The 13,664-nt window shown below is 39.5% G+C and overlaps 1 protein-coding gene across 11 annotated transcripts in view; it reads left to right on the top strand.

Moving 5' to 3' along the window:
- The window catches only part of MBNL3 (muscleblind like splicing regulator 3), a 165,546-nt gene that overhangs the window by 27,876 nt on the left and 124,006 nt on the right, over nt 1-13,664 (top strand). The gene's annotated exons all lie outside the window — the stretch shown is intronic.

The raw sequence follows: 13,664 nt of genomic DNA, 5'->3' as shown, positions 1-13,664 counted from the left end.
TCTGGCAACCCCAAATGCCTTCCAGGGAAGGCTCAGTGGGGTAGCACCAGGACTCAACCCAGTGGAGGCGGGGCAGAAATTTACCACAGGAAAAGAATATGACTTATATGTCTATGGATTCCTGTGAATCCTTTGTATTTTTGTGGGGTAAAATTAAGATGCTTCTGTATTCAATATACCTAATGTTAGCTTGAGTATTTGCACAGGGGAGACCTAGACAGGAGTAAAATTTAGGAGGTCTTGGCAAAGTCCTGGTTAGGGGCATAAGCCAAAGAGAGTAATTTTTGAGATACTCCAAGACTGAGTCAAGTCTGCAAGAGCCCAGGTACTGAGACAGGACACTTTTTTTTTAAATTAAGACTCCTACATTCCTTTTGATTCTAGGTAGAATACAGCAGTATTGAGTTATATAATAGTGGAACTAGAAGAAAGCTTAGAATTTGGAACATCCCTCTGGTATCTTCTAGCTATGTGATCTTGAACGAGTCACTTTACTTCTGTTCCCTCATCTATGAAATGGGGTGAAGACAGACTAGATGGCCTCAGGGATCCCTTCCACTTTTAAAGCTGTGATCCTGTAAGAGGAGGAAATTAAGGCTCAGACAAAGGGCGTGGGTCACCTGAGATTGCACAGCAATTGGTGGTAGAACTGGGACTAGACCCTGGAACTCCTGATTCCATTGAAGCCCACACAGAACAGATTGAATGGCAGAGGAAGGAAAGTAAGACTTGTCCAATTGGATCTTCCCATGACCATCTGAAACAGTCTAGAGTTAATCAATCATTTTCCTTTCTCATTCATATCCATTGATAATCAAGTCTCCTTATAGATTAGGTCTTCTCCAGATTGCACTGCGGGGGATGGAGGGGAAGCAGAAGGGAGGAATGTGAATATTCTACCCCCAAAGCATCAGAATAAAAGGGAGATTTTGTCATGTTACACTGTAGCCTAAACTGTTATTTCATGAAATTATCCAAAAAGTTGGTTACATCAAGGATCACAGCTTGGATTCAGGCAATCTCAGAATCAGCTTTTTTTCTAGATCCAGACAGAACTATGATGTGTATGTATTTGTGGGGTGGGAATTGGGGAGGGGGGGGGCAGGAATTGTGCTTTCTTTGAAACATCTGGACTGGCCATCTGCTATATAGGCATTCACATTCCATTTAGAGAATTGCCTTCTGACTGCAATTGAATTCACTTCCCCTCCCCGAGCCTCAGTTTCCTTTGGGCCAGTCACTCAACAATCTCTCTGAGCCTCAGTTTTTCCATCTGTAAAATGAGCATTGGACTAGGGGACCTCTAAGCTTCCTTTCAGCCCTGACTCTCTTATCCTGTAATCCGTGATAATGCTTCCACTCTTTACCTCACAGGGCTCCTTGCAAGGAAAGCTTTAAATTGTTTTCTGAGTGTAAGTTTGTTGTGCAGTCTAATATTTTAAAGAGTTAGCCTGTTGTGGTGTTTTCTGTTCCTTCATAATGGTAATTCCTCCTATTTATGGAGTAAATGGGGTGCTTCTCAGACACACTCAACACTCTGTTACCACCCATTGATTATCTAGGGGCTGTTACTTATCTTAGGTTATCCCCTCTCACACAAACTTCATTGTCACCTGGGGCTTGCGGAATACTAACCAATTTGGATGTTAGCCTAAGGAAGGTACACTGCCTTAAAGAAATCATATCGTGTTGTCTTTTTTTAAAGAAACAAACGAACAAAGCTTCTTATCAGTATCTTTTGCTTTAATATCACCTAAATTCCCCCCCACTATCTCACCCCCTCACTCCTCTTAGAGAGACGTCGATATGATACTTTCAAAACCAAAATGGGATGGGGGTGGTGAATGCATTCATTTGACTTCTTCTTCTATCTTTTGTCATAGATGGTCAGAAATCGATTAAATTCTCAATCACATTTCTATGACAGATGCATATAGAAAGGTACCCTCTCTCTGGGAAAATAAGATCCAGAGGCATCAAAGTCGAGTTCTATGTAGAGGCATTAGGCTAGAAAAATATCAGAGGATGATCAATTTTAGAGCCAGAAGAGAGACCTTAAAAGTCTTGTGGTCCAACTCCATCGTTTCCTAGAGGAGGAAACTGAAGTTGCAAGATGTCAAAGTGACTTGCCCAGGGTCACATTGGAAGTGTGGAATTCCACTTGGCTGGAATTTGAACTCTGGTCAGTCCAGGCCTCTGATTTTGTGACCTTACTGTGACAAGCTCTTGTCCCACCTCAAAGCCTCTTCGTGACCTCTAAGAGGCCTTAGTGCCATCTCGTTTCTCTGTTCTCCCATTCATTACTTACACTTTCTGAATCTCTTCTTTGACATTTAGCCAATGCAATCTCCTTTTGCTAGTTCTTTTTTATCTCTACCTACTAGCTTCACAACTAGGTCATAAGTCCCTTGAGGGGAGGGGAAGGTGTCTTGGTGTCCCCACCACTTAGCTCAGTGTGCTACACACAGTAAATGCTCAATGAATAGTTGTTGACCTCAATGATGAAACCTAGATTATCCATCAGGTGACATTTCTCATCCTTATCTCTTGTATTAATGAAACAGTGTTTGCCTAGCTGTGTCAAAGTAGCATTCTAAGGACACGGTAGCTAGAAGGTGTTCAGAAAAAATAACTGCTGAACAGTCACAAAAAAGAGAAATCACTTCAGAGAAAGAAGCTGAGGAATTTACAAAGGTCTAAACACACACAGATCGTTCAATTCTTGTGTATAAAAATTGTGATCAGTCTTAATGCAATTAAATAATTTATTTTGAAGAAAACTTCAGCAGACCTAGAATCACAGAGTTTGAAGTTAGCTCACAGATTGTGTAGCCACACCTCTGCCACAGGGACAAATCCCCTCCTCGACATTCTCAACAGGTGGTCATCCACCCTGGCTTTAACTGTTCCATTGCCAGCCCACCAAGGCAACCTGTTCCATTTTCAAGGGGTTATGATAGCCAGAAAGTTCTCCCTTACATTGAACCTAAATCTGATGTTCCTTGTCAATTTCTCATGGATTCTTTCTCATTTGCCAATGTCCTTACCCAAATGTGGTGACCCAAACTGAACTGTAAGATGGAATTTTATGGCTGCCAGGTTACAATTTTGACTAACATTGGATTTATCCACCAAAGCAGGAATCCTTCAACTTTTTGTATCATGGACTCCTTTAGCAGGCTGATGAAGCCTATGAATCTCTTCTGTGGACTCCAGGATAATGTTTTTTTTAAATGCATAAATAAAATGTATTGAATTACAAATGAATTATGTTGAAACAATTATCAATTTTTTAAGTTCACAGTACCCATGATAAGAGCCTATACATTAAAGACTAATGGACATAGGTATTTTTTTTTTCACTGCTGTGGACAGAAAGCAAGGGATTTAGAAGAGAAAGGCATATTTAAGGAGTGACCAGTTGGTTAAAGAGACTGTCTTAGAATGACATTTGGATCTCTGGACGACAGCATCAAATATAAGAATGACAGGTTCTTGGCCATGGATGAAGTGCATGCAGTGGGGGGATGGGAAGAATGTATTTGCCTATATAGTGTTACAAATTGAATCAAAAGGGCTTTATGTTGAATATTAAAAGGGAGGGATAAAACTGCCTTTTCTATGTTGATCAAGTTAGGAACCACAGAAATTAGTTGTAATTCTACCTCTTCTACTTGCTACTCATTTGTCCTTAGACTAGTTACTTCTCGTCTCTGGGCTTCAGTTCCTTAATATTGTGAAATGAATCAGCAGGACAAAATGACTTCTAAAATCCCTTCCAGCTCCAAATGCGTGAGCCTGTGTAGGACAAAGAACAGAATGTAAAGCTAAAAGTATATATCTTATGTAAAACAAACAAGATGGGTGATGGAGGTAGGAAGATAGGGAATAATATTTTATGTTAAGGAGATATATTTATGAGACAGGGGGAGAAAATTTAGAACTCAAAAGCTCATAGAAGTGAATGCTGAAAACGAAAAACAAATAAAATTTCAAAAAAATTAGAAAGAAGCTATATTTATATGAGGAAATTGATGACAGGAGGAGGGTGAAGCAGTAAGAGAGTAAGGTAGGTAGCCAGAATTTGGGTGAAGATTAGTGGAGGCAAAACCAATCTTGTTAATGGAGAGTAATACAAGTCACCTGGCCAGAAAGAGGAAACTGATGTGGGGTTTGGGAAACAAATCGTGAGCTTGAGACAGAGGCATGATATATTAGTGAGGGATTTCAAATAGTCAGACATCTGCTGTTGCTGTCTCTCTACCCAAAGCAGAGTAGTTAATAACTTCTTGATAATTTTGTCCTTCAAACAGTACAGGAACCAACAAGGGGAAATCCTAGTCTGGTTCTGATTCTCACCAAAAAGGAGGAACTAGCTGTTGGCAGGGAAATGTTGGGAACCTTGCCAAGGAGGGGGTTGGGGAGTGAGTTAGAGTGAGCTGAGGCAATGGAAGAAAACTAAGGTCAACACAAAGGGTAGTTGTGGTTTTTAAAGCTATATTTGGGGAAAGAGGAAGATCAAAGCAGGGATTAGACTGATTCTTGAGGTGAATGGGATGATGATAATGGACAGTGGAGAGAAGGAATATCTTCTCAACTCTGATATCACCAAAAACAGTCTGTGGTTGGAAAAGGATAGAAAAAAATGAACACAATTGATTGGGAGTAGAAACCCACAATATACGTGGGGACATGGGATGAAAACAACTAGCTGCACTTGATGAGTTAATCACCAGGCTCAGAGGAACTACATGGCAGGGTAGGAAGAATTTGTAGATATGATTGGTGAGACACCATCAGAATAAGAGAGGGGCTACCTATGTGGAGAAAGGCATTTTTGATCATTTTCAAACAAGGAAGAGAGTGAAATCTGCAAATAATCAAAAACAGTGATCTTGACTTAATTTCTTGGTAACATTCTAAAGTATATTCGAAAAGAGATGGTTAATAAACATCTAGAAAAGGAAATGACAGTTACAAGAGGGGAAGGGAATAAGCGTTTATATAATGCCTATAGTGTGCTAGTAATTGCTAACCCCTTTACAAATATTATCTCATTTGATCCTCACAATAATCCTCTCAGGTAAGTGCTGTTATTATCCCCATTTTACTGTAGAAGAAACTGAGGCAAACAGGTTAAACAACTTGCCCAGGATCACACAGCTAGTAAGCAATCTGAGACCTGATTTGAACTCAAGTGCTCCTGATTAGGCCCAGCACTCTGTCTATGTGCTGTGCTACCTAGCTGGATCTGGATGTCAAAGACCCTTTTCACACCCTAGTACCTTTCCTCTGCCAATTACGTCCTGTTTCTCCTATATACATATATATATATATATATATATATATATATATATATATGTATACACACATCTACATATATATGTATATATATGTGTGTATGTGTGTCTGTATATATATATATATATATATACATATATATGTATTGCTTTCTATATAGTTGCTTGCATGTTGCCTTCCCATGTTGACTCTAAGCTTCTTGAAGACAGGGACTGTCTTTTGCCCCTTTTTATATCTCCATTGCCCAGCATAGTGTCTGGCACATAGTAGGCACTTAATAAATGTTGATTGACTGCCCTTATTTTAACTGTATACAGTTACAGTCAACAAACATATAGTGCCTAGTGTATACCAGGCACTGTGCTAGGTGCTGGGTATACAAAGAAAGGCAAAAACAGTCCGCTCTCCTCAAGGAGCTTATTATTCTTTCGATAACCAGTCTCTCAGCACAATAGAATCTGTGGCTAACCTAAAATATCTTGGACTTTGAGTTAGTTGTAGAGCAGTGACAAGAAAACTGGACTGATTTGAAACCAGAATGCCCAGATCCAAATTCCAGCTCTTTTTTCTCATTGCTCCTTTGTCACTTCAGCTTGCTAGGCCTCAGTTTCCTTTTCTAGTAAATGAGAATGATATTTTCTCCTATGCTTGGATAATTGGTCCTCTATCGCTCAATAGAGACATAGAAATGATATACTTCCTAATAAGTAAATGGGTTAAATATAGCTCTTGCTTGCAAGATCATTATTAATTTTTAATCACAGGAAGTTCCCTTAACTGAGATGTTCAAGCAGGAAATTTGTGGCTGTGGGTTAATCATAGGATTTAGAGATTCACCAAAAATATAGTTCCCAAGCCTCCTTGCTTCAACTAATTCAAAAAGGAACTATCCAGTGCCAAGGCCAGAACCCTTTACAAAGAGGAAACACCTCCCCTTAGAATTTGTCAAAATAAATAATTAATAGCAATAATATCAATCAGCTACTCTAATGGCATGCCTTTTTAAATATCCTTCTGGGTCCAAGAAGGCTGAGGCTTTGCCTTAGAATTAGGATCATGGGATCCTTGATACAGAGCTGCAAGAAAACTTAGAGTTCATCTACTCCAAACCCCTTCATTTTATAGATTAGGAAACTGAGACCCAGAGAATGGAAGAGACTTACCTAAGGTCTCTTAAGTAAGAAGTAGCCAAGCTAAGATTTGAACCCAGATCCTATATCTCCAAATCCAGTGTGCTTTTACTTTTTGTATCTACCTTGGGGAATCTTGACCTGCGCCTTCCTTCACACTGTATATGTCTATATCCATATGCACAGAGGCATATCAAAACAGCTGCCAGCAAATGGTGAGATTCCCTTAGATTCTCCTGATAATTTGTGTCCTTACAAGGGCTTTCCTGATCTGGTTTGCCGTAATGTCAACCAGGCTCCTCAGAAAGAAGTCACAGTGCATTTTCCTGACTTGTAAGCCCTCTCACTTCGCCTAACACACAAGAATATGTATGAAAAGAAGAGAAAAACCTCACATAAAACAAAGAACATTTTATAGATGAGGAAATTGAGGTGGTTTTTATCAGTGTGTTCATTTTTGTGGACAATACAGGGTCAAATTTAATTGCTGAAAGAATTATTGTAGTGAACAGGGCACTGGTTTTAAAAGTTAGGATTTGAGTCTTGGCTCCAAAACCTTCAAGCTGTGTAGCTTAGGGCAAGTTCTCTCCCCTCTTTGACCCTCAGTTAGCTCATCTGTAAAATGGAGCCAGTTATTGCTGCCTTATATAGGAGGAAGCATGTCCTCAGATTCTTACTGCCTGTGTGATTCTGAGTAATTCACTTACCTCCTTGGGCCTCAGTTTCCTCATATGTAAAACGTGTATGTGTGTGGAAGCAGTGGACTAGATGTCCTCTTAGGTTCTTTATAGCTCTAGATCTATAATCCTATGACCTAACTCCTAGGTTAATCTAGTCTCCCCATTTTACAGATGTAGACATTAGCAAGTTATATTTATTCCTTCTTTTATGTGCTTACCATGTCCTATTATATCTATGCTATAATTCTTTGTCTATAGTTCCCATCCCCTACTAACCTGTGAACTCCATGAAAGGCAAGGGACTGCGTCTCATTTCTCTTTGTAACTCTATCAGGCTTAGCCTGATGCTCTGTACACAGCATATGCTTAATAAATGTTTGTTGAATTTAATTGCTGCCCAGCATGTTCCTCAGGCAGCCTTGCCCTGCTGGATAGTCAGTGTATGCTTAAGGAATGGAAGCTTCTTTTTACATTGGGCGGAACAAGCTTCTTTAGAGATAGAGCTGTGCTATAAACGAGTCACATAATGGATCCCCAACCCCAACAGAAGCACACTTTGGATTGGATTGGATTGGATTTTGGATTCTCTATCACACCAGGTTTTCTGGGCTTTACCACCTGTTTCTCTTTGTCAACCTATATGGTTGAGTCTAGGGTACCTTGGCTTGCAAATAGTCTCCATCCATAGCTCTGCACCTGACTCTCTATGTCACAGCCTCCCATCCCCCATTTCTGTTTCAACTGTTCTTTGGCCTATGGCCCAGGAATACACCCGGGGGGGAAAGAACCCTGAGGTACAGCCCTTTCTCCATTGCTTTCTTTCACCAATAATAAAAATGGCTGTTCACATTTGTATAACTTTAATATTTACAGACCACTTTATATATTTTAGCTCATTTGGTCCTTATAAAAACCCTGCCAGGGTTTTATTGTAAGTATTATTATTATCCTCATTTTGTAGAATAGAAAAATGAGACCCGTAGAGGTTGTCTCTTACCCAGAATCAAGCAGCTAATACGTATCAAAAGCAGGATCTGAATACGGGTCCTCCTGATTCCAAGCCCAGCATTCTTCTACTGTGCTGTGGTATAATAATAATAGTAATAATAGCCAGCACTGAGCTAGGTTTTAAAATGCCCAAAGCGCTTTACGTGTGTTGTCTCATAGTAGGTGCTTAACAAATAGCATATATAAGTAGGTGCTTAATAAATGCTTTTTGAATTTTGAATGTTCCTAGGCCTCACTTCATATTGTTCAGTCATTTTTCATATGTGTCCCACTCTTCGTGACTCTGTTTGGGGTTTTCTTGGCAAAGATACTAGAGTGGTTTGCCATTTCCTTCTCCAGCTCATTTTACAGATGAGGAAACTGAGGCAAACTGGGTTAAGTGACTTGCCAAGGATCACGAAGTTAGTCAAGTTTCTGAGGCCAGATTTGAATTTAGGAAGATGAGTATTCCTGACTTCAGGCCCAGAAATCTATTCACTGAGCCATCTAGCTGCCCTTAGCATTCATCTCACGATAACTGTGATTTTCAATCCTAAGAATTATTAACAAAATTGAAAAAAAAATGAGGTTGAGAAGTTATGTCCTAAGTAAAAAGCTTACTGTTATTACAGGTGACAAAAGTGATTTGTCCAAGGAAGGTGGTAGAGTTCCTATTAGTACCCAAGTCTTGGTGTCTCATAGCAAGCAGGAATCTAGGACTTCGAGCTAGAAGGGAGATGATGAGGAAACTGAGGCTCTGAGTATTTAAGTACCCTTCCCAAGGTCATCAACCTAGCAAGTGACAAGGTCAGGACTTGAACCCTGGATGCAAACCCAGCCCTTTCCATTGCTCTGTGTGCTTTGCCCTGGGCTTCCCATGGAGTGTTTCCATCCTTTTCTGGCTTCATGCCTTTCCTCCCATTTTCCTTGCTAATTCTGCCTTCTTGCTGCCAGCCAGCTCTCAAATTGCAGGATGGCATCTTTCTGGCATCAGCGCTTTTTGCGAGTAGCCTTGTCTCACCTCTTGCACACTCAGTGTGCAGTTGGCTAGCCAGTGCAATAGGACACTTCTGACTGTGCTATCTTTAGCTGATACTGTACAGTTCTAGTTTAATGAGGAAAAAAAGGGCAGTATCACAAATGGCCCCCAATTTACCTGCTAACAGAATGGCCCATTAAATTATTATTTTCATGACTTTGGTCTCGCTTCCACATTTTCTATAGAGGTTAGAAATGGAAGCCCTTTCATTCTGTCACGGTATTTTTATTTGACTTACTACAATGTACATGGCAGACCTCCTGGCTTTTAGCTCAGTGTTCTAATGTAAGTATCAATCTTGATCAGCAAATAAATAAGGTCTATGTAAACAGTCCTTCCCTAAAATTGATTTCAGCCACTATGTGCTTCTCCCACCTAGAATTCTAAACTACAATGCAGTCTCATCTTTGACAGGAGAAACAGAAAATCCTCTGGTTTTTGTATGTTTGTAGTTCTAGTTTCCCCAGTCGGATTATGACAGCTCATTGGGAAAGAGGACCGGACATGGAGTCCAAAGACCTAGATGCAAGTCCTGACTCTGCCACTTACCTGTGTGACCTCCTTGAACTCTGAGTTTCTGTTTCCTCATTTGTAGAATGAGGCACTTTGGACTAGATGACTTTTGACTTGTAAGACTTTCAGTTAAAAAAAATCTTTGACTGTATTTTATGATATCCAGTATAGAAACCCCTCCACAGACACAAACGAGCAACATCTTTGTAATTTATAGTCTCAGAGAGTTGTTTGAGGTGCAGTTTAAGAGTGTTGCCTGAGGTTAAGTGATATGCCAGGATTCCACAGATTAGAATGCTCAGGGCAGAACTTGAACCCAGGTATTCCTGACCCCAAGGTCAGTCTTTTAATCACTGCACCATCCTGCCCTCAGTTTGCACAAACAGGTTCATCATGATTTCCCAGCAAATTCTAACCACTCCTGTGAATGAAAATAGGGTGTCAACAGGAGACCAAGTTTCATTGATCATAGATTGTGAGTTGAAAGAGACCTCAGAGGTTATTAGGAGGAAACTGAGGCCCAGAGAGATGACTTGCCCAAGGTCACGTGGGTAGTAAATGGCAAAGCTGAGATAGGAACTCAGGTTTTTGAACTTCAAATGCTTTCTCCATCACTTTGAAGTAGGTGGCATATCTCAACTGGAGTGTAATCTCCTTGAAAGCAGAATCTTATACTTCTCTTGTAGGCTATCTTATGGCCTCGTCTAGGACTAGATCCATAGTACAGAAGGATAAAGAAACAAAATTGATCTTCCCTAGTACTCTTTTCCTTTAAGGGGGCTTAAATAGCAATTAATCTGCTGAGACAGTGCAAGAAATGCCACTTCAGCACTCCAGACACCCAGCCTTACTGGAATACCTCCAGTGATGGGGAATTCACCACCTAATGGGGCAACTCATTTCTTGACAGGGCAGCAAAAAGTTCTTCTTTATACTGAGCTGAAATATCCTTCCCTGTAACTTCCATCCACTGACCCTAGTTCTGCAGTGAGGGGCCATCCAAGGCAAGTCTATTGGAAACCATTCCATTCTAACTTCATCCTCCCTCCCCTCCTCCAGCTTTTCTTTTATCTCCCTAGTTTCTGCTCATGTGAATCCAGAACCTAGGTTCTTAGTGAAAACAGCAACATTTTTGAATTGCAGAGCAATGGGATGAATATGGAGCCCAGGAGACAGCAAATCCTCCCTTGAGCAGAAAGCCTTTTTGAGCTATTTTTCACTGAGAGACAGGGGAAGGGGGGAAGGAAGAGTTGAAAATTAATTTTTAAAAACTCCCTTTTGTATCTGTCATCTATCATACCAAACTCCACTGCATTTACTCAAGGCTTCTAATTTCTTTAGGACTCTGCTTTAAAAAAAAAGACTTTCTTTTGTCTCTGGACAAGTCTGGTTTTTATTGATCATTGATACAATTTCTGCTTGCTTTCACCACCTTGAAGCAGTGCCCTTTATTTGGCCTCTAGAACCCTTTTAGCCATCTCATTAACTGATGGTGCTAATAACTGGATAGGTTTTAGTACAGTCCCAGCAGATGCTCTTACATCAGCCATATAGTCTCTCCCTAGGGGCTTCTTTACTCTTACTCATCCTAGACCTTTGCACTCTCCTACTCCGAGTTCACGAGAATGGTCACTGTGGCTAGAGTAAAGCCCCAAAGTAGGAAATGTACAATTTCACTTGACCTTTTACCTTTGGTCATTTTGTTCAAATGCCAAGTAGCAAGCAGCACATATTCTTTCCTCTGACTGACCTGTCTCTGCTACCAATACTGCTACTAATTCGTCAGTCGACAAACATCCATTAAGTGTCTATTATGTACCAGGCTGTGACCTTGGACAAATCGCTGCCCTTCTTTGGGACTCAGTTTCTTCATCTGTCAAAGGAGAACATAGGAGCTAGATCTAGGATCCCTTTCATTTCTGACATTATGACCCCTCGATAAGTAATGTTTTCTTTTAAACAAACTACTATTGAATTCCTATCAGGGATCAGGTTTGTTAAACTGGTAGCATTGAAATTCCATTTTTTAAAATTATCCAGAGATGGTCATATGTCTGTGATTGACAAGTTTGCTTTTTGTGTGACCAATATGTATGGGACATATGACTACTATCACTCTCCAGGTTTTAATATTCAGTCCAATAACGTGCTACATGATGCGGTCGTGAGGGCTCAATCACAGGGTGTGTTCAAGGTGCAGCATGTTTGTAGAAGAGATTCCTTTTCAGGTACAAAGGTATAATAGAATAAGTAACAGACTTGGAGTCTGTAAGACCTGGGCTCAGAAACCACCTTAAAACTAGCTATGGAATTCTGATCAAATCACTTAAACACCGAACCCCAGTTTCCAAATTTGTAAAATGGGCTAATATTAGCACATACCTCACGGGTCGTTCTGAGGCTCAATTATGATGACAGATGTAAAGTGTTTTACAAACCTTAAATGTCAATGTATGTCTATGTAAATGTCAAGTATTATTATTAGTCAGATGTGAGCCGGACCAGATGGCAACAACTAAACTTTGTGTCCAAAAGTGACATTGATTCTTAAAGGATGAAGATCTGTCACCTTTGGGAAAATGAAATTCAATTCTCACATCCATGAAGATACCATTCACTGATCATGTGCTACCTTGCAATTTTTATCTTCTCCTGTCTTGGTCTTCCCAACGAGACTGTAAGCTTCCTGAGGGTAGGAAGCATGTCTTAAACTTCTTTGTATCTCCCACAATACCTGTGACTGCCTTGAGATTAGTAAGGTTGCAGAAACTATCTTGAATTATAAAATGTTGCAACTTATATAAATCAGTGAATTAGTAAGCATTTATTAAGAACTTTCTGTGTTTCAGGCACTGAGATGGGCATGGGAGATAAAATGACAGAAGTTAGTTTCTAGGAGCTGCTCCCCTATCAGGAAAGACCGTGTGTGTGTGTGTGTGTGTGTGTGTGTGTGTGTGTGTGTGTGTGTATGTGTATACACACACACATACACATACACACACATGTATGTATGCATGTATATATGTATATATACACACAAAAAAATAAATACAAGGGGATTGAGGGCTGAGGGTGAAGGGGAGGAGTCAACAGCAGCTGTAGGGGATCAGAAAAGACTTCATATAGAGGAAGGTAGCCCTTAAACTGAGGTTATAAAATTTTTGAAATTTTTTATTATTCTTATTTTATTCTTATTTTTATTATTTATTATATTTTTAATAAATTTATTATTATTTATAAATTCTTAATTTTTATTATTTTATTATTTATTATTTAAATATTTTATTATTCTTTTTATTATTTTATTGACCTTGATGAACACTATAAAGAAAAAAAAAGATTTCCATATGCTAAGAACAGGAAAACAGTATTACTTATGAAACCATAAATACTCAATTCAGCATGTTAGTCCCAAAACTATCTTGCTTGTCTGTGTTGTTCTTTCAACCTTCTGATCTGTGTATATTTTCACTAAATGCTTCATTGAAGCTCTTTTCTTTCTTCTTTTTTTTGCATTGTTCTCACTAGTCTCTGCCCCACTGCCTCCCAAAACAAAGCCAAACAACCTTCCTTGTAATAAATTAGCAAAATCAAGCAAAGAAAATCTACATATTTCCATGTCCAAAATGTATCTGACTTTGCACCATCTTTCTGTCAAGAGGAATAAATCATAACTTCTCTAGATCCCAGGAGCCTCATCTTTTAAATGAAGAGGATGGACTAATTGACCCTGAATGTCCCACCCTGCTCTCAATCTACCATCTCATGCTTAGTCCTCACACCTTTGGAATTAGATCTGTTCATTACATTGATTCAAGTTCTAAATCTTTCAAAGGTGTTTTTCTTCATAATGTTTTATCAATTATATAATTTCTTGGTTCTGCTCACTTCACTGCATCAGTTCATTCTAGTCTTCCCAGGTTTCAATGTATCTGTCTCTTTTGTGATTTCTTACAAGGAAATAATAATATTCTATTATATCCATGTAGCATAATTTGTTCACCCATTTGCCAA

Source organism: Notamacropus eugenii, chromosome X (genome assembly GCF_028372415.1).
Source record: "Notamacropus eugenii isolate mMacEug1 chromosome X, mMacEug1.pri_v2, whole genome shotgun sequence".
NCBI lineage: Eukaryota > Metazoa > Chordata > Mammalia > Diprotodontia > Macropodidae > Notamacropus > Notamacropus eugenii.
The sequence above is the reverse complement of the archived record's forward strand: the minus strand, read 5'-3'. Positions and strand labels throughout refer to the sequence as shown.